General features: G+C 45.2%; 1 long non-coding RNA gene across 1 annotated transcript; it reads left to right on the plus strand.

Annotated features, from left to right (window-relative positions):
• Window positions 1-8322: 8322 nt before the first annotated feature.
• Window positions 8323-16670, plus strand: LOC126522779 (uncharacterized). The gene is made up of 4 exons (XR_007597525.3): window positions 8323-9906; window positions 10895-10999; window positions 13667-13811; window positions 16561-16670. It is a non-coding gene; the product is annotated as an uncharacterized lncRNA (long non-coding RNA).
• The last annotated feature ends 4719 nt before the right edge of the window (window positions 16671-21389 follow it).

Consider the following 21389-nt stretch of genomic DNA (forward strand, 5'->3'; position numbering starts at 1 on the left):
CTTTGAAATGTCTGCCATCGTTCTTTTGCTCTTTAAGATAACCCTGTCGCGCTCTCAAGGTGGCATCAGTAAGCAGCTCAGAGCAGCACGGTAAATGTGCTGCTTACAGACTATGAGCATTTCCAAGAGTTTTGCAAGTTTAGTGTGCATAACACAGCTTGCGACCGCAGCCATCTCGACCTAATGCATGCCGCTGGATTACCAGCCTTTCCGCTAACCCAGCTTCCGCATCTATGGCTTCGTGCTCCTTTTGCAGATAAACAAATGATTATAAGTCGATTACAACCTTCGAGATAATGGCCATTAGGACTGTCGCTGGCAAGCGAAATCGGTCAACTTACCTAATCTCGTTCTGTTACCGACGGCCACCAAGCACCGAAGGTTGGGGCACGCTAGTCAGAGTGGTTCGAGTTTGTTGACTTCGCACGCCATCTCTGTTCACGTCAAGCTACCATTCGCAAAATCAGCACTATTTCCTAGAAAAGTCACGAAGAGCATGCGTGCGCTACACTCGCGACCACTACACGTTGTTAACGCTGCAAGTATGAAAAAGAAAACAAATTTCACTGATACCATGCCCTGTAAGTAGAATACCATTACCTATCAGATCAGGATATCACGATTGCATGTTGATTAAGAATCATTAATCCTTGCCTGCCAGCAGCCGTGCTTTAGCTGGCCTAGCAAAAGGGCGAGAATATAGGTAATATAACGTGAATGCAACCGACGTCCCACGCAGGGGCCAATACGTCTTCCTTTACCGAGAAACTTGTGACCTACGCTGGGAGCAGAGGTAATCAGCTCGCCAAGAACGCCGTAATGGGCGAACGAGGATGTGTTCGCGTACGCGTACACACACGCGTGCGTTCTCGCACGAAACGGTTGGGCCCCGCACATGCAGTACATGCGCTGGCCAGTCAACGCCGCAACAGGGACCCATAGCGTGCCCCCAAGTTTCATCGGCGGCTGCATGTGGCTGTATGTGTCGCCGTATAGCGAACGCCAAGCCAGCAGCAGAGGAGGCCCCGCCGCATTGGGCGACCTGTGGGTTGGCAGGCCGGCCGTCTTGCCGCAATTACGCAAAGACGGCGCAGTGCTCTGCTTCGTGCCTGAATATACGCGCGCGGACCAAATGGCGTGAGACATCGCGGTGCGGCGGCGATCGAGTCTTTTGCGGTTTCCTGGGACGAGGCACGCACGAACTTTCCTCTTGTTCTTCGCCTTCCTCGGAACTCTGCCCTTCTTTCTTTTTTCTTCGCCTTACCCTTTTCTTTACCTGTACGCCAACCCGAGTCGGCTACTCGCTTCTTGTCGTTTTCTCGTTCTGCTTTTTCTGCATGCGCTCCGGAATAGAACTCGAGGTGGCCTCATTGTTCCCAGGACCATCAGTGGAGATAGTGCGCCTGGGGCGCATGCGACGGACGTCCATTCCTGCTTATTCGTTGGACACTGCTGCGAACTGTACCGGTTGTTATCACAGGATGCTGTTTATAGCTGGTAGAGCAACGTCGATTGCTCCCAAACTCCGAGCTTTGCTTTTCGACGTCCACTGAGTCGACTTGGGTGTGTTAAACAACGCGTTGGATCAGCGTGTTGTTCTTATTTCTGAAGTTCCAGCCTTTCAGTTTTCAAAATAGAAGTACACTGCTGATGTTGAGCCGCCCTGTCGCTTACTTCGTCATAAAACGCCAGAAACATTCTGCTCAGTACGTTTATTTTTTCTGCACCTGTAGCCCGACGTCGAAAACAAACAGTGGGGGTCAGCGACAGCACCTCTTATGGGTGAATACTTGAAAACGCGCCATTAAGTATTTCTGTGAGACACGTATATTAGAAACGTCGAATTCTAGTCACAATCACGCCGCTGTAACGCATGTGGAAGTAAGCTGATATATAGGGTGTCAGAGTTCACGTTAGCGAAGCTGTTACAGGAAAAAAGGAAGAAAAAGCCGGCAGATCCCACAACCTGTGGGAACCGATGTTATGCGAAGCAGTGTGCGGGGAGCCTACCAACTTAAGGAAGCGACCCTGAGAGCACCAAGACGTAGGCGGCTGTTTCATGATCTACACGACACGCATGTCATGACATTCATCTCATGACCTATCATTTAGGTTCGTCACACGCTGTCCTCATATTATGCCAATTTCGGTACATACCAAGACATAGGCGGCTGTTTCTGACATCGTGACACGCATATCATGACCTATAATTTTTCTTCATACGCTTTTGTCATACTATGCAAATTGTGGTACATATCACGTTAACGAAACGACCATCAGAGCCCCAAGACGTAGGCGGCTGTTTCATGACCTATGTGACACGCATGTCATGATATTCATGTCATGACCTATCATTTATGTTCGTCAAACACTCTCGTCATACTATGCCAATTTTCATACATACCAAGTTAACGAAACGACAATGAGAGCACGAAGACAAAGGCGACTAGATAGATAGATAGATAGATAGATAGATAGATAGATAGATAGATAGATAGATAGATAGATAGATAGATAGATAGATAGATAGATAGATAGATAGATAGATAGATAGATAGATAGATAGATAGATAGATAGATAGATAGATAGATAGATAGATAGATAGATAGATAGATAGATAGATAGATAGATAGATAGATAGATAGATAGATAGATAGATAGATAGATAGATAGATAGATAGATAGATAGATAGATAGATAGATAGATAGATAGATAGATAGATAGATAGATAGATAGATAGATAGATAGATAGATAGATAGATAGATAGATAGATAGATAGATAGATAGATAGATAGATAGATAGATAGATAGATAGATAGATAGATAGATAGATAGATAGATAGATAGATAGATAGATAGATAGATAGATAGATAGATAGATAGATAGATAGATAGATAGATAGATAGATAGATAGATAGATAGATAGATAGATAGATAGATAGATAGATAGATAGATAGATAGATAGATAGATAGATAGATAGATAGATAGATAGATAGATAGATAGATAGATAGATAGATAGATAGATAGATAGATAGATAGATAGATAGATAGATAGATAGATAGATAGATAGATAGATAGATAGATAGATAGATAGATAGATAGATAGATAGATAGATAGATAGATAGATAGATAGATAGATAGATAGATAGATAGATACTGTCAAAGTGGCAAATGTCCGCTAATAAATGCTTCGCATTTAAAAGAAAACACGATGCAAGGTACGGTTATAAGACCTATGGTGTTCTGGCGTGTACCTTTTGACGAACGAACACCGTGGGCTTTATAATTGTATCCTGCACCATGTTTCCTTCTTCATTTTTTTCTTCTTTTAACAGCTCGGCTAACGTTAACTGGGACACATGGTATTCTAACTTGATTTTCCTACTTCGCTATCTGTGTACAATAGCTTTGAGATATTGTAACAATGGGCAGCTATCGCCTGCTGCTCCTGCCGATTTTACAAGGGCCGCCATCGGCACCAACTTGGTATTTCTGACCTGTTATAGCATTGGTTTTTTTAAATGATGTTTAATTGTTCAAAAGCTCATTAACCATGTGACGCCCAAACGCAGTTCCACATGATGGAAAATATAACCTGTCCCACTTTACTTCTGGCCGCCGAGAGTACATTTGTAAAAGAACAACGACACTGAAATGTTTGTTTGTTTGTTTATTTATTTATTTATTTACAAAATACAGCAGACGCAGACCTTTGTCTAAGGTGCAAGCATAAAAGGGCTTCTTTTGGGATCGAATAATCGAAAAAAGGTGTCAATGGCTATGCAGGTAGTCAATAAGGAGAAGAGTTGTAGCTTCATTATCACAGTAATCAATTATTTAGTAATTGGTTTGCTAAGCTATACGCAACTGAAAACTCTTCAGCATATCTGGAACGCTATAGTGTAGGCTATGCTTTAAGCTCCTCCTGCTTAAATCACACGTTTGAGATATCAAAACAGCATTTTATGTGTGGGATATGTTGAGTGCCACAGGGCTAGTTGCTCCTAAGAACCTTCAATGTCGAGATAAAAACAAAAACGTAGGAGCTGTACGAGGCAGTATCAGCCACAGCACTGAGTGCGACAGCGTGCGTGCCCATTTCAACGTGTATATCGTACACTACACTACTGCCGTGACACATGTCACTTAACAAGCTGGCGTATCCCTCGCTACACCTTTTTATATGTATTTTCTCTCTCGCTTGGGCGCACAGCGGGCTGTAGCGGCTGTCAGCGCCGTTTGAGGTGTGTTCCGCGCAACGGGAAAGAAACCATTAGCTTTGTACACTCTCGCCCTTTAACGACTCTGGGACCGTCGTGTACATAGCTGGCTGTGGCAACCTCGCATTCTTTTCTGTCCTCCTGGTTCGGCTCGGTAGGTGCTTATTTTTCTGCGCGAGCACCATAACCGCTGGCTTGGTCGATAGGCTCTACGGCGTCGGTTATGTAGGTGCTGTCCTTGGCGGGAAACTTCTTCGACATCTTTGCGTGATGTCGCGGGAGTGACGTCGCAATGTTCCTGTGTTTTTCGCTTCCAAAGTTTGCAACAAAACGCAAATCCCGCAGTAATGTGTCCACATCTCGATTCCTATAAATACGGTCAGTCATCTGTTATTTTTAACGACAATGACGACAACAACAATAAACAGCTATTACAGTTCAGAGAGAGAGAGAGAAAGGGTTGGAGAAAGACATTGCCTACCAGAAATAAACTTAGAAGGCGCATGTATTTGGTCAGATAAAAAGGAGCAGTCATTAATGTCCCTGCTAAAATCTGCCTTACATTTGCGTGGCAGCTTCTTAGAGCTGCACCATTTATGCTTCGACCTTGTAGTAGCGTTGGTAGCGCATCGCACGCAATGAAGTCGCTCTCAGCTTTCCTCAGAGACACTGACAACTTTATTTATTTGTTATAGTTGGTGTTCTTGTGTATCTCTTCTCTTCCTGTGTACCGTGTATGAATGCGACATTTGATATGCCACCCTCGTGATCTGGGTAACGTGCAAGGCGCACGGCCAAGTAAACGTCTCCAGCATATTGTAGCGTAGAATGTTGTCGCTATACTATATTTTCGCGCCGGAGAGATGAGACGAGCACACAGTATATCGGTAGGCACTTTCCTGATTTGATTCATTTGACGATTAGTTACAAGAATTACAGATTTGGACACTTTCACATTGCGTAACTCACATATGAGCAGCACTCGCTGCGACCTGTTTTTTCGAGGTCTCCGGCGCAAACTCCCTCCGGGTGCCTCGGGAAACGTCCTGCCAGAGAGAGAGGGAAACACGAATCCCAACTTCTCGTTGACCATAACCAATCAGACCGTACAGATTCAAATACGCGCAGCCAATCGCGGGCTGGCTTCGCCGAGTTTGACATTAGCGGCAGCCGTCTGCCTAAAGAATTATAATCCAAAGCAAAGTAACAACATACAGAACATTACAGAGACGGCCGTTGGGTTTTTGACGCACTAGAGCAAAGAACTATGAGTATCAAGAACGCAAAAGTGCACAAAAGAGCCGGGATGCATTCACCGAACAGTTTGGAAAATTAGAAGACAATATTAAAAATGAGAAGGAAATTAGAATACGCCGCCAGTGTATACAAAACGCGGACGACAACGCAGTAGCTCGGCCAGACCTGTAGGAGAAGTGGGTGTTGCCCCACCTGAGATTCCCGCTACTGGCCTCCCCACCGCCACGCGAAAAAGCGTTTTGAGAAGAAAAACGATAAGAAAAGAACACTGCTACACAACACAGGCGACGAAGAAGCGTAGAGACAGACAGCTGCGCCACAATACAGTATGTCCATAAATGTTTATCCTGATTTCAAGATTAAATATTATATTTATGATGGTAATGTTTGTTTCTTATTACACGTCTACAAAGGAACCCATGAAGTTTCTGTAAAGCTGTGTCTCATTCAACAATTTCGCCACAATCACACCAGACATGTTGCGGAATGTGTGGCAAGAGATTGAATACCGGCTTGGTATTTTGCGTGCTACATGTTGAAGTGATTTAAATGTTGAAGTGTATTGAATATATTAAATATTTATATAAGGTTCATAACTTAATGAGTAGAGGCTTATGTGGTATAACACAGGTTTCATTTACTGTATCCAATTAAAAGATGCATTGCTTTGTTATCAGTGTAAACATGTATGGCACTTCATATTAAAGTATTTCTACCTCCTCGAACGAATGATTACTTCAAGTAAGTTTTAGCAGGGCTTCACCCAGCTAGAGTGCTCTTCTTTTCTTTTTTGTCAAACTTTTCTTGTCGTCACTCACTCACTCACTCACTCACTCACTCACTCACTCACTCACTCACTCACTCACTCACTCACTCACTCACTCACTCACTCACTCACTCACTGTTCCCTCTCCTATCATCATGTTTGGGTTTCACATCACCGTTCACTGTCGTTATGAGCTCCCTTTTAAGGAGCAGGGCCACGGCGAAAACAACTTTGTCCCTGCGTCTAAGGTCGAACGCTCCGTTACGCCTAAGGCGACCCCACAGTAGCAGCTGGGCAGCGGCTACTGTTGCGATACGTGAACAGCTGGTCGCTACAGCGTATTCGCATCTCAAACCTGCACTCGAGGCGAAGGGACGTGACCACGGTGCGTGTTTGCGCAATAAGATCCCCTGTTCACGTCTATCCGTATAGCTGGAGTAAGAGTGCGCGGTGTCCATACAGGCTACCTGTGTCCAGCGAAGCGAAAGTACCGTGGCGGGAATGAAGTTCTCGCCAGCGCGCCAGACTGCGGGTGGGCGCCTGCGGAACTAATTGCAGGAAACGGAAACGTTACACGAGTCGCGCTCCCTTTGAAACGCACGGCCTTGAACGAGTACGCGAAACGGTGTCCCGCTTCGCTCTTCTTTTCTTTGAGCGCATATATATCATACGTCTTTTATGGCTGGTATGTTCACTCCGCGATATCCGAGTACATTAGCGAGAGCGGCTCTCTTTCGTCCATTGAGCAAAACAAAAAAATCACAAGGATCACAAATAAGACAAAGATCAAGAAGATGTACAAGAAGATAAAAGGAAGAGGCCTGAAATGATGTAGCAGTGGCCTAAGAAGTGGAGGCGTCGACCCACAGCAAACGTTTCGACGAGAGGACTATTCTTCGTCAGGGTAACAACGCATTTCGTTGGAAACGTTTGCACCGCGAACTGCTGCATAACGTCATAAACGCTTGCAGAAGGCATTTAGGGCCTTGCCTAGCAAATGGCGGAAATTGTTTTGTCAGAGCTCCACTTGTCAAATGCGTTGGACGCTCAGGACTCGCCGAACACCGCACCTCTTGTCAGAAGTTCGCGTACAGGCGGGAGCACCCTATTGGAAAATCCTATTTAAATTCAAACTGGGTTATACAGGTTTAAAATGGTTTTAACAGGGACCTGTTTAGCAACAAACAGGTATAAATAGGACCAGTTTACACACGAACAGGTTTGAACGGGGTCCCGTTTGGCATGCAAACAGGTATAAACTGGACCAGTTTACACACGAACAGGTCTGAACGGGGTCCCGTTTGGCATGCAAACAGGTATAAACTGGACCAGTTCACACATGAACAGGGCTGAACGGGGTCCCGTTTGGCATGTAAGCAGGTATAGGCACGACCAGTTCAAGCAGAAATGGGTCTTAACAGGGGCCCTGTTTGCAACTAAACTGGCTTATACTGGACACAGTGGCACCATATAGGGTCGCCTGTTTGGCACAAAAGCTGGTTTATTCTGGAGCTTTGTGGCAGCCATACTGGATGGTATCATGCATACGAGTTTAATGCTTGAATAGAACTGGGGAGGAACTTTTTATTGTTCGACATCCTGACAATTTAGCCCCTAGTGCTAAGTTGGGGCCATTATCAAGCTCTACAGAAATTGCGTGACCACCTCGGAACATTCACAGACCAAACTGCGATATGCTAGCTGCGAATTTCAAACCGATTCCCGGTCCTGCCCAGTTGAAAAAGACACAGGAATTCCTGCTGCAACTACAGCAATTTCTGCTGTACGACAGAAGTTCCTAACGTTTCTGAAGTTGCGACAGACATTTCTGACGTTACGACAGCGATTCTGACGTCGCAACAGAAACATTCGGTCGCGACGGCCAAGAGTTCTGAAGTCGCAACAGAAGCACTTTCCGTCGCGGCCCTTTAAAATGTCAGCTTCGCATCGGTGGTGTACACTGTACTTTTTTTCTTGCGCGGTATTCAATCTTGCTTCTTTGGAGCCGGCAGTACTGATAGCACCGACACCGGCATTAAAGTCGACGTTGCCAATTGTTATAATTGTGCCGTGACGACGCGGCACCAGCAACGCCCTACCGGCCTCCTCAAAATCGGCCGCTGATCAAAATCATACCATCTGCGGGAATGGCTGCGTATCCGCTTTGTTTTATTTGGTAAGATGGGGCACACAGGCCTGTGGACTTACATGTGCGGTTACACTGACACATTAGTTAATTTCCCAGAAATATTGCACAAGCATATGCGAAGCGGGAAAGAAGTTTTGGATTGTTCCACAAAGTTGCGTGAAAAGCTGTCTCGCTCGGGTCTCATTAATCTGGTACAGCGCTGCCGTGAGAAGCCAGTATTCTGTCGAGATGAAGACTCACCCACGAGTGTTTATGTAGCTATATTGTATTGAACACACGAATTATATGCGAGCTCAAAAGTGTAAAGAGCAAGAGACAACTGTCGAAATTAGCAGTAACAACCCTCAGTGTCCCCGGTCACCGTTGTCTGTTTCTGAATTTCGTATGAAATATGGATATCGTTACAGCAAAATCGATGGTCTAGCACTCCACGATGTACCTGTCGATGGTAACAACACTTTTGCTCATCTAGAGATGCGGCAGTTGACGCGGTGAAGTGAAAGCGCATCGTGGCTTTTAAAATGCAAACGTAAACAGCAACCCAGACAGCAATTTACACTCTTGACATAGCTTCAACATACGCCAGCAGTGATGTTCGGCGTGGTGCAGTGGTAAGATGCTTGTCTCGGAACCGTCAGGTCCGAAGTTCGAAACCTTGGCAAAAGGCATTTTTTTTTCTACTTTTATTTTTTTATTTTATTTCGTATTAATAATTTTACATAACCTTAAAATGACCTCTGTCAATTTTTAATCAAATATTGATCAGGAACTACAGAATTTTCGACTACAGGGCGTCACACTACAGAGAACAGAACGACAGTCACAACGTCCCAAAATACGACAGACTGAAAATTTGCTGTTGTGTTTTTCAAGTGGGTGAGACGTCTATACGGCGTATACGCAGATTGCTGTCCTCTCTATTAAAAGCAACGTTGCTGAAACACGTCGTACAAGACGCTGTACGACTCGCATAACATCGAAATACAACGCCGTCACCATCCATGAGATCACCGAAAGCACGGTCGCTTTCGGTGGCGGCCTACAGATGGCAGCACAGGTAGCGCCGGTAAAGTTACAGGTGATAATATTTTGCCGTCCTCAGTTGTCGCCACATGTGAGTGCTTGCTGCATTGACGCCGTCCGATGTAGTTGTTTAATCGTGTGTACGCTGTGCCGAGAGAAATTGTGGTGCATTTTGTATGCATTGAGAATCGCAAAACCCCTGGGACCGCGTAATGTAGCCCGCAGTATCCTTCGTGTGGTGCGCCGATGTCGAAGATATGACCCTTCGCGCTTCCTTTGTTCCGGGCTCATGAACAGGATCTCCTCCTCTGGCACTGTCGCATCGTATCGCGCTGTACGGAAGAATTTGGTGAAAGTTGTGCTCTTACGTCCTGTAGTTGATCCGCAATTCAACAGTGTGTGCGCCGGAAGGACCGTTGGTGCAGTCGATGCCGCGGCACCTGTGACGCTAAAAGGAGCGTTTTCCGAGTACGCCTAGAAAGGTAAGTCCGGCGCTTGCGCGCATTCTTCCTGTCTATGGTTCGTGAAGTGTGCGTTGTTGTACGTATCGCAAGATCCGTACAACAACCGGATCCGGATTTGTAAAGCAGCAAGAATTATAAATGTGCTTTTCAAATGGTTGTTCTTCATGTCGCAGTGCACATTTAGCAAAAAGTTCCATGGAAATTGCCCTAAAACGTATTCATGTTACCAACAGCTCTATCTGTGGTTTATTTACTTTCACCTATGAAGCACGCTAGCGCGGGTGGTTCTTTGATCTAAATGGGCACAAAAATTCAAGCAAAGAAAGTTACTGTTTGTGTACATAATTTTTCATTAAGAAATGTTAGTCATTTCTAGAAGTAGTACGTCGATGTGTCGTCGTCACAGCTAACAGCTGCGCGAGATAGCACCCGATTTCTTCGTCGACGCATGGCCAGATTTTTAGCTTGTATGGAAATTCTTCTGTTTATAGTGTGTCGTCAGATGACGTGTATTAGTGTCCTGTGTGTTTTCGTGTACTTGTAAAGGATTCCGATCTAGCAGAGAAGCCGAAATTACATAAGCAATGTTTCTTTTTAATCGAAAAATCTTTCTCTTTTCTGTATTGTCTCTCCAGAAATGAGGTGGTCTGTTGTAATTTTAAGCGCATCGTCCTTTGGGAGCAGTGCTTTGTTGCGCCGCATAGACAAGTTAGGTTTTGGAACGCTTTTCATGTCCTAAGGAATTTTTTGATAGTACAATTCACATTTCACGTTATACAGCTGTACGTTTGTGTGAACCTTTTCATAGTAGATTCATGTTCTCTACAGTTCGATTTACGTGTTATTTAACCGCCTGTGATGTTACAATCAGATATTTGCACAACCAGTTGCAGCTTCATGTAACTGGTTGTATGAGACTTTTTTCAAAATGTGACGAGATCTTTTTATATCACAAGTTTGCAGTTTCAGCAGGGATTACAATAAATAAGTATTTATTATTGTTTAGGGATGGCAAGATTTTGTGAACCAGAGGCACCTCCACATATGCACCTGCGGCACTTCTGCAGCCTCAACAGCACGGAAAAGTACCTGATGTGCATGCTGTGACAAGGTGTGTGCAAAGCAGTTGCTGCCACTTACAAGAGCTGCAGATTTTGTTGGTATCATCCATGTTTGGAAACTCCTGAATTTTTCGTGGGTTTACAAATGTGGGCTCATTTTACAATTTTATTAATGTCGTTTTAGAAAGACAATGAAGTTGTGTTGGTTAAGATGTTTTAAAGCTGTTGAGAGATTGACGGTATGACATTGTTAAAATGCATGTAAAAAATTAATTATAATGGTACTTGTACTGCTTTATTATTAGCGATGCAATATCTCTAACGAGAACATCAGAGGGGCACGTGCTTTTAGGAAGTTTAGTCAGATAAATTCCTGAAGCAGCGTAAAGCTCTGTAATCTAAAAAAAAATGTTGTCAGTTACTGGTTTCAAGTTCGTTGCTGCTTTTCGTGCTGCACGACAAATTAAATAATGGTTGATAATGTGTGTGTGACGTAATAGTTCTGTGCAAACACACGAGGTGGAGAGAAGTAATTAATAAAGGGAAAATCAGACATCCACCCGCTCGTACCATTTGCAACAAAGGAAACCTGTATGTGTTCCTCAAAAGGAAAGCCGCACAGTTGAAGAAAAATTCGTCCTGGTCCGGGACTCGAACCCGGGACTACCGCCTTTCCGAGGCAGCCACTCTACCATCTGAGATAACCAGCTGGCTAGCACATGGCAGGGCGAAGTCGAATTACTTGACAACGCGAAGCAAAAGCAAGGGTTTGACATATTTTTTTCTCCTTTATTAATTACTTCTCTACACCTTGCGCATTTCCGCAGAACTATTACGTCAGATCCTTGCCTTTGCTTCATGTTGTCGACAAATTCGACTTGGCGCGGCCATCTGCTAGCCGCCTGGTTATCTTAGATGGTAAAGCGGCTGTCCCGGAAAGGCGGTGGTCCCGGGTTTGAGTCCCAGACCTGGACGGTTTCTTTTTTTCAATTGTGAGGCTTTCCTTTCAAGGAATCCGTACGGGTTTCTTTTGTAGCAATTGCTACGAGCGGGTAGATGTGCGATTTTCCCTTTATTAATAATGTGTGTGTGTATGCAACAATGGGGGTGCTGAGAGCAAGCTTTAAAATAATGTGTGCTATGTCCCCAACAAAGAATTTAGTGTCTGCAGCATTTTTACAAAATATTATGTTCACAGGTTGGCAGGTATGACATAATGTACAACAATAATGTACAACACTTTTGCTGTAGATGCATTTTCATAACGTCCATTTTCTGTCTACTTGAATCGTATATTTAGAATTTGGCCCACCTTCAGTTTGATCAAGTTACATAGGTAGCCCCCTCTGAGTTAAATATAATTAGGAGCTATTGTAGATATGCATGATATACCTACTCACTGTATTGTGACAGATATTTTTAGGGACTGTGTTGTGAGGCATGCTTTACCTGTATGTCTTGCTGCAGCTTGCCCGACAAAAGCATAAATGCTTTGCCCACCTTTATTATTATGCTTTCATGTAGACTTCTAACATCTGTGCCCACATAGACTCCATGTTCTTAATTACATTTTTCTAAGTATTCACTGTTGTGCATTACATTATTGTGTTACATTACTGTGCATTACATGTTTTTCTTTGTTTTATTTTGGAGGGGGTATTCATTTCTATAATAGTACAGAGAATAGGAGTTCAAAACAAAAAGCCACGAAAGGTGGCTTAAAAGTGTATGAAGCTTGGAATTCTACATTCCATCCCCTAAAGCGCTACCAGTAGTAAAAGATTCCTAATTGTCTTTTTTAGAAGCTAGCTGCCAGATACATAGTCCCATTAGGAGAGTATGTTATTTTTTCTTCTTTGGTCTGACTTGTTTTGTTGAATGTTCTCCTTGTTCAGAATTTGTTTTCTTGCCACCTCATGCAACACTCCAACTGGAGCCTATGAGCTATGTGTATAATAAATAAGTAAATTCCTAAAGCATGCAACAAACCATGCAGCATAGCATTTAAATGTTGCCAGTTTATAATGCTTCTTGAGTGCAGCGCATCATGGAGCTTGAGGCTGATCTCTTCAGATGTAAAACAAATTGCAGGGTATGAAAATGTGGTCCTACAAACTGCTGGTTACGCATGTCAGTCAGCCTGTTGCAGTGGTCACAAGTGAGAATGTAACCAGAAGCTGGGCGTCCTCGGCCATTTTGCATATGGCACAGGATAAAGCTTCACCTCTGCCATTGCTTCTCTTATAATAATGGCCTCCGAGTATACATGCCGAGTTATGCTTCTGGGGACACCTATTAGTTAACCTTATCAGGTAATACCATTAGCCTTATGGGTGCTATAATGTTGCAGTGCCTGCAGGATGGCCAGCATTACAACACATTAAAATTATTGTACAAGTCATACAATGGTATCGGGATTGGCCCACCAAGTGACAACCTTTAATTACACTATACCTGGGATCAGCTCACTCAGTCAGGGAGACATCCATGCATAAGGGGAGGGGTATGGCAAATAGAGGGCGTTCGATTAATCTTTCTCACATAGATAGCTGATACATATAATCTTTCTTAAATTGGATGCTTTGTTGCTCAAAGTGAAGTTACTTATGGGCATAATGTCAGAATTTCGATCCTATTTATGCTTAACGAAAGTTGCTTTGTTCAGTGTCACTTTTTATATTGTTTCGCTTGTGGTTCTAAGCTCACTTGTTTTATAGCTGCTGTAGGTATGGCTGGACCTGGAGAAGAAGTGTAAGCAGACCATGCTATGTTGCTGATCTGCGCTGATCTCCACATCCAAGTTGGTCCCGCGACAGTTGGGCACCATTGTGCCTTGCTTCATTGACAAGGTGATATAATATGGTGAGCTTGTACTTCAATATCGGTATTGAAAATTATGTTAAGGAAAAAAGACAAGGATTGGTCTTTATGATAGATACACTCATGTTCTTTCTTTAAGGTGTTCTTTTGACACTGTTCTGCATGGACAAATTTTTAGAGAATTATAACAGTCCTTTATTGCAAAGTGCCATGGCGCTAGTTTATGCGTTAAACTAGCACTCTTTCACCAAAAAAAGCCTTATTTAGCACACAATTCACAAGGAAAGAAAGGAGGCAACAGGACAGAGTGCTACTAACAGTTCAGTATTATTGCTCGCACAGTGATATTGTGCAAAAGGTGAAAGGGGGAGAATAGATCTGAATACATGCTGTTCGCACAGAAACATGGTGAGCGTGACACTTGTTTTACAATGATAAGAAGCAGTCTCACTGTCTAGTAATTCTCTGCATGGGGAGCTAGCGCTAGGTTCCTCGTCATACATATAAGAAAAGCCTCAGATATCTCTCCAGCGCTTTTGTCTTTATATTTTGTCACGATCAAGCAGCTTTCAAACATAGGTGCATGTGCTCCGAGAGCAGTGCACTACCACTGCTAACTGACCCATGCATCAAGTTTGCTTGGTCACGCTGCCAGTCATTTATACATTGGCCGGTTTATCCAATGTAGCCTCTACTGCACGAAATGGTATGTGATAGACACTGCACCTGTGTACTGTACGTGCTTTGTTACATGATTTTTTTTTTCAGAGATAGTGATGCAGGCCTTTTCATTATTTACATGCCTACACAACAAACCAAGCCAGCATGAGGCAACTGTTCTCGGCACGAAACAAACTTGATTCGTTAGTTTTCGTTCATTGGTGCGATCACACTAAGGCAGACAAGCTTGTAGGCTGTGCTTCTGCAATTTGTACAGCACACTGACAGCACTGGTGTGGGCCTCATCTGTGGGCTGACTTATGGCACCTTCTACAGCGCAGACCACTTGTGTTGGGCGAGGCACCAATGTTGACGTTTGTTCCCTTGTGCAAAACAGCAGTCCTAGGTTTTGAGTAGTTGTAGGAAGACAAGGTAAACACAACTTCCATGGCTTGAGTGGGCTCATTTCTCTTGGGGCATCTAGCTTTTTTTCTTGCAACTGTGCAGAGGTGCTTCCCTAGAGTCTGTGTGAAAATGGCATAGAGTTGTGCATTTGGGAACTCCTGAACAATGATCTGCTATAGTTAGGGCTTTGCGAAAATGCACTGTCTACCAATTGGTAGAAGGTGCATTATTCAGCCACTGATTTCCTGTTGGCATGCTTGCACTTGTGCTGTCAGTAATTTCTTGGCTTGCCGAATTATCTTGAGGCCCCACGCTGATGATGCTACCGATGTCGTCATGTGCAGACTTTTCAGGATGAGGTTTTTTGCTTTGCAAATGTTGTTGAAAGGTAGGTGGTGCTTACAGGTAGCTATTCTAGATATTAGTGGAATGAATTGGCCCATCTTGCTTCATCAAACATCGTCACGCCGACATCAGTTGCACAAACAAAAAACCTGGCCTACTCGCAGCGTCGTGCACGAAGAAACAAACAAATCAGCTGCTGGATTGTCTTGACATGGCATACTAAGCTGAGACCGGAACTGCTGTAGCTACAAACCAGGCAGAGACGATGATGATGAGCAGGGATTTGCAGTAGCGCCACTTCGTGGGGCAGCAAGGAGGCTCCGTTCAAAACAAAAATGTCGTTCAGCAAGTAGAACCATGCAACGGTCAGAGTCGGTGCATGGTGCTCTCGATCAAGTTGGCTCAAGGAGTGTCCGAAAAATCAGACGAGAGGTTGCAAGGCGACCGAACTTTCGGAAGTTGTTATACATTATGGTCCATGGGGAGAATGGCGGTGCCGTGAAGCAGACCGAGTAATCAAGTCCGAATTTTCGGAGTCTGGAAAATCAGTCGGCGACTGTACCTATACCTATGTGTCTATGTATACCTAGGTGCAACAGTGTTTGCTATGATCTGTGCGAGAATTGCTGTTGCCCGTAGATGCCCAACATGTCGGGTGTCAAGTTGTAAAATACCTTGCAAAAGTGATCTACGGAAAAATACCGCTTCTGCTATATTTCGCTTTTGCAAGAAATTTTGCGGCTGCTGGCACCTACCTTAAAAGGCTTTATATGGTCTTCGCATGGCCAGGGCCTTCTACTTTTGTGAGTTTGCTTATCTCGAAATTTACCCCGGTTTTTATAACTTCAAGTTGGCGGGATCCCTAGTCTCCTTTAACGTGTACCCAATAGACCTTACATAGGGGTTTCGGCATTTCCCTGCCATCTAAATGCAGCCATTGTGGCCGGGATTCAATCCCACGCCCTCTGCCTGAGCAGCGCAATGTCAAAGCCAGTACACTACGGTATTTTGCTGGCAGAAGGGTTTAGTTTCTGAATAATTTATTATCTCAACCTGTCGGTGTTGTTTTTAAAGGTATTTCATGTTTGTATTCTGTTGCTTCAATACTAGTAATTATTGCTAATCAAACGATGTGTCCATCTTTTTCCTATAACACTTGCTTCAATCGCCTGCTAATTATGACAGCTTATTCTCCCACAGTACTCCATGTTCCCTTGAAACATAGGCATTGCATGAAACCACATATTTTTCAATAAGATTTATTCATTATCTCCTATGACCGGAATGCTGAACCTTTCTTATCTGTGGGAACATAGGCGAATTTGCTTATGTGCCAACCTGTTGCATGAGTCAAGATAAATTATTGGCTTTACTTTTTCAGGTGCCCTGCTCGCTCTCACCCAAGCAACCCACTCCAGCGGTCTTCTCTCGGCAGACTGGATGCATCGAAATACCGTTAGAAGGTCCAATAAACAGTGCTTGGGACATTTATGACATGCTTTTTTTTAAGCCGGATGACTTCAGGCTTAATGAAAGCTCAAGTTGGTGTACAGAAATACCTACGTAAAGTATACTTGTCTTTTTCACTTACAAGTACATGCCAATACTTTGCCTGACATTTTTCACCCCAAAATTACGCTTTACTGTGGATTTGTGAACAAACCATTACAACAAAAAGCACTGCATTAAAACGAGTACAAGTAATCGAACAAATACTAAATCTGCAAGAATTACATTTGCATACTAGTAGTAAATATGAAAATGAGGTACAGTCTTCTTCAGGGTGCATTTTCTTGTAGGTCATACATAGAGAACGTACTCGTGGGTCATACAAAACTTGTTCATGATGTATCACATCAGTGTTGGTAGTGCTAATCAATTTATGCCGAAAATTGTGTTTATCTTCGTATCAAGCAATGTACCAGGCAAACCTACATGTGAAAGTGGCATTCTTGTTGCAAACATAATGCAGATCTACTTCTCTTCAATGCTGATCGCAAATACACAAATGTACAAAATAGGTTTAAGAGTAAATTATATTAAGCAACATCAATCCATTCTGGAAGGACCAGGTATGAATGCAGCAAAATATAGGTCTGAACAGGGGCAAACAGGTCTGGGTTAGATAGGACGGGATTAAACGGGTCAGGATTAAACAGGATTTAAACGGGTCAGGATCAAACAGGATTTAAACGGGTCAGGTTTAAACAGGATTTAAACGGGTCAGGTTTAAACAGGATTTAAACAGGTCAGGACTGAACAGGATCAAACGGGGTCCCGTTCCATAACCCTATTTGATGAAACCCGTTTGAAAACAAATAGGATTTTCTAGTAGGGCAACGCCAGAATACCTCTTATAGTTCCGTGTCATTCGTTAAATTAACAAGTCTGGGGCGGACTTCGCTCGTCGACTTTCAGGCCGAAGTCAGCAATATATCTGAGCGTATGTCTCCATAGAATGGCGAATAAATAAATATCTCGCCGCTCGAGTTGTCCGTACGCAGTTTAACAGTGTAGGTATGCACTCGTTTAACGGTTTGTGCAATGTTCACCTTCGCGTTATCGTGTCAACGCGAACTCCAAATTACACCTGAAAGACCTTCCACGTGGTTGCCACTTTGCCAGTAGATTTCTTCATGTATAGCTCTGTTTTTCAATTAGAATTTCTAAGCTGTTCTGTGGGTATCCTAGAGAGAGAGAGAGAGAGAAGAAAGGGGAAAGGCAGGAAGGTTAACCAGATGGGTAGATCCGGTTTGCTACCCTACGCTGGGGAGAGAAGGGAGGGGGAGGTAAAGTGATAGCAAATATAGATGAAGAAAGAAAGTAGCATCGACATACAAGCACAGTCAAATGTTGTCACCGTATGCCGTCACCACACAGCACAGTAGAACTTGCAAAATGTATCCTAAACATTTACTACGCTTACTTGAATGCAGCGTATGAGAAATAAAAGAAAATGCTTATCTTGGCCTTACTTGTACAAACCGGTACGTGACCTAACCTCATTTAGTGGTTAAATCAGCGTGCGTTGTGAAAACAAGCGTTTACCACCAAACAGTGGTTACATTCGAGATGAGGCTGAATATTTTTTTTTTGTCTTCGTTGTTCTTTTTCTTTGAAGCATGACGTATACTGCCTGCTCCGCCGTCCGTCGAGCATTATGAAATTATCCGTCCCAGTAACCTCCCGCGGGTCTGTTCGCCAGCGCTGTATATAATTGGCCTCGTAATCTGGGCTCCGCGCGCTCTGCGGAGTGGGGGGTTTCGGAGCTTTGCGTGACTAATGGGAACCGAGCTGCCCCTAGACGAACTCAGGCGGAAAGAGTCGCGCCCTTTCTTGTGCGTTTCGTTGTTCGATTTCTTCCTTTTCCTTTTTCGCCGACAGGCGACATACATTCTGGCGTAAGGACCTTATGGCGAATCTTGCTTTGCTCTTAATGATTCATGTATTAGTGGTCTAAACGCGTGGCCTAGGGGTTCATAAACCACTAGACGTAGAGCAGTGGTGTACTCTAAATTCGTCGCTTGATTTTAGACGACCCATCGCCAGGTTCGGACGCTGCAAACAGACAAACGCGGTGCGTAAATGATGCGCTGACGATCGTATCTGCAAAGTGTCAAATCGCTCCACGGCGTGAAAAGAGCCGAAATTTCAAGCGATTGCTGTGCGCCCTTTCTCTCGCGAAAGCCGCGTTTCATTGCCCGATTGGATTGGGCAAACGTTTATTGAGCCTGCAGTAAAGCGCGCAGGCGCGCTTCGGACGTGGCCTACGTCGTCATCTTGGCGGGTGTTTTGCGAGGATCTCCGCTCGCCGTTTCCGGCTCGCCAGGCTCCTGCCTAGCCAGTGCCTCGATGACCTGCTGGACGGCCTGGAATTGTTTTTCTTGTTCGTCGCTCCGCGTTGCTTCCTCGAGCTGCGACGGTATACGTCCTGAGTTAGCTTCGCTTGGATGTTTGGAGCAATCCCATAGCATGTGCTCGAATGTGGCCGTCTCCCTGCAGCACGCTCTGCACTTGTCATCGGGGTGCGATTCTGGGTACATTCTATGCAATATAGAGCCGGGTTTGGAAGCGTTCCCGTTTGTAGTTGCCTGAACAGCACGGCCTGCGACCTGCTCAGCCCTTTGCAGGGCGGCGGGAGAAGTCTGCGGGCCAGCCGCAAGGCCTTGGTCAATTCGTTATAGATGGTCATCCTGTCTTTGGCGCTGAACCACAGCGGGAGGCCTTTGCCTTGGGCGCGGTCGGTTAGTCCTCGCGCTCGGGCGTGTGCCGTCTCGTTGCGATTGGCATTCTTCTCCGACGCTTGACCTGCGTGCGCCGGGAACCCCTTGATTCGAGTCCTCTTGTCGCGGTCTGCCTGTCGGAGCAGGATGCGTGCCGCCGTTGGGGCAATTCTTTCTTTGGCGTAGTTCCTCACCGCCTGTCTGGAGTCGCTGAGTATCGTGTGGCATTCTGGGTCTACTATGGCCAGGGCAATCGCTATTTCTTCTGCTTCCGCCACTTGCTTGCTCGATGTGCTGGCGGTCGCCCGCACGTTGCCTCCGGAGTCGACCACCGCGATCGCGAAGCCGTTGCGGCCGGCATATTCAGCTGCGTCCACGTATCTGGCGCCGGGGTCTTCCGCGTGCAGGTCCGTCAGTGCCTTGGCTCTAGCGCGTCTTCTGCCTTAGTTGAATTCCGGGTGCATGTTCCCCAGCAAGGAGTCAACCCGCACGTTCCGTCGTACGTGGTCGGGGACGGGGCATTTTGGTCCCTGCTGTACGTGATAACACATGCCTAGGTTGTACAGGATCTTTCTGCCGGCCTTTGTTGACGACAGTCTTTCCAACTGAGCGTTCTTTGCGCTTCGGCGATCTCGTCGAGCGTGTTGTGTATGCCCAGCTGGAGGAGACGTTTCGTGTTGGTAGTTTCGGGTACCGAGGGCTGTCTTGTAAGCCCTTCGGATTAGGATGTCTAGCTTGTTCTTTTCGCTTTTCATCCACTTGTGGAAGGCTGCCACGTACACTATGTGGCAGAGTACGAAGGATTGTATAAGTCTGATGAGGTTTTCCTCCTTCATGCCTCCCTTCTTGGTGGTAACGTGCTTGAGCAGTCTGGTCGCGTTGGCCGCCTTTCCCGTGATGCAGGTGACGGTATCTCCGTTCCTGCCGAGCGCCTCGACCGTCATGCCCTGGACTCGGATCTTGCTGACCATCGGTATTGTGTTACCATCCCTGGTGCGGATCTTGATCTTTTCGTGTTCCCTTTGGTTCTTGATTCTGTGCGTTTTGATCGGTTGGTAAAGCAGGAGCTCCGGCTTACTTGGGGACCAACGCAGTCCCGTAACTTCCAGGCTTTCCTCGATCATGTCGACGGCCGTCTGCAGTGTGGATTCTATGCGGGCATCACTGCTCCCGTCCACCCACTGCGTAATGTCGTCCGCGTATATCATGTGCTTCAGACCTTCGAGCTGGCATAGCCTTTTGGCAACTTGAATCAGAACAAGGTTAAATAGCATTTGTGAGATGAGGGAGCCTTGGGGAGTGCCCTGGCTCCCTAATGTCTTCTCGTCCGTCTTCAAGTCGCCGGCTCTGAGCTCCGCCGTCCTGCCGGTGAGGAAGTCTTTGATATAATCGTACGACCTCTCGCATAGGTTCAGATGGGATACCTGCGCGAGGATGGCAGAGTGCGTCACATTGTCGAAGGCGCTTTCTAGGTCGAGCCGGAGGACGGCTTTGGTGTCCCTGGTTTCGCCGTTGGTGACGTGATGTTTGGCCTCCTAATGTTTGGCCTCCTGTTAGGAGGCCAAAAGAAGCATATACAGTGCTCAGAAGCGGGCACGTCCTGTGCTACCGGGGCTTAGCGGAGAGACGAGAACTAGGAGTCGGATTCCTGATTAATAAGAATATAGCTGGTAACATACAGGAATCCTATAGCATTAACGAGAGGGTGGCATGTCTTGTTCTGAAACTTAATAAGAGGTACAAAATGAAGGTTGTACAGGTCTACGCTCCTACATCCAGTCATGATGACCAGGAAGTCGAAAGCTTCTATGAAGACGTGGAGTCGGCGATGGGTAGAGTGAAAACAAAATACACTATACTGATGGGCGATTTCAATGCCAAGGTAGGCAAGAAGCAGGCTGGAGACAAGGCAGTGGGGGAATACGGCATAGGCACTAGGAATAGCAGGGGAGAGTTATTAGTAGAGTTCGCGGAACAGAATAATATG

The sequence above is a fragment of the Dermacentor andersoni genome, chromosome 6 (assembly GCF_023375885.2).
Source record: "Dermacentor andersoni chromosome 6, qqDerAnde1_hic_scaffold, whole genome shotgun sequence".
Lineage (NCBI taxonomy): Eukaryota > Metazoa > Arthropoda > Arachnida > Ixodida > Ixodidae > Dermacentor > Dermacentor andersoni.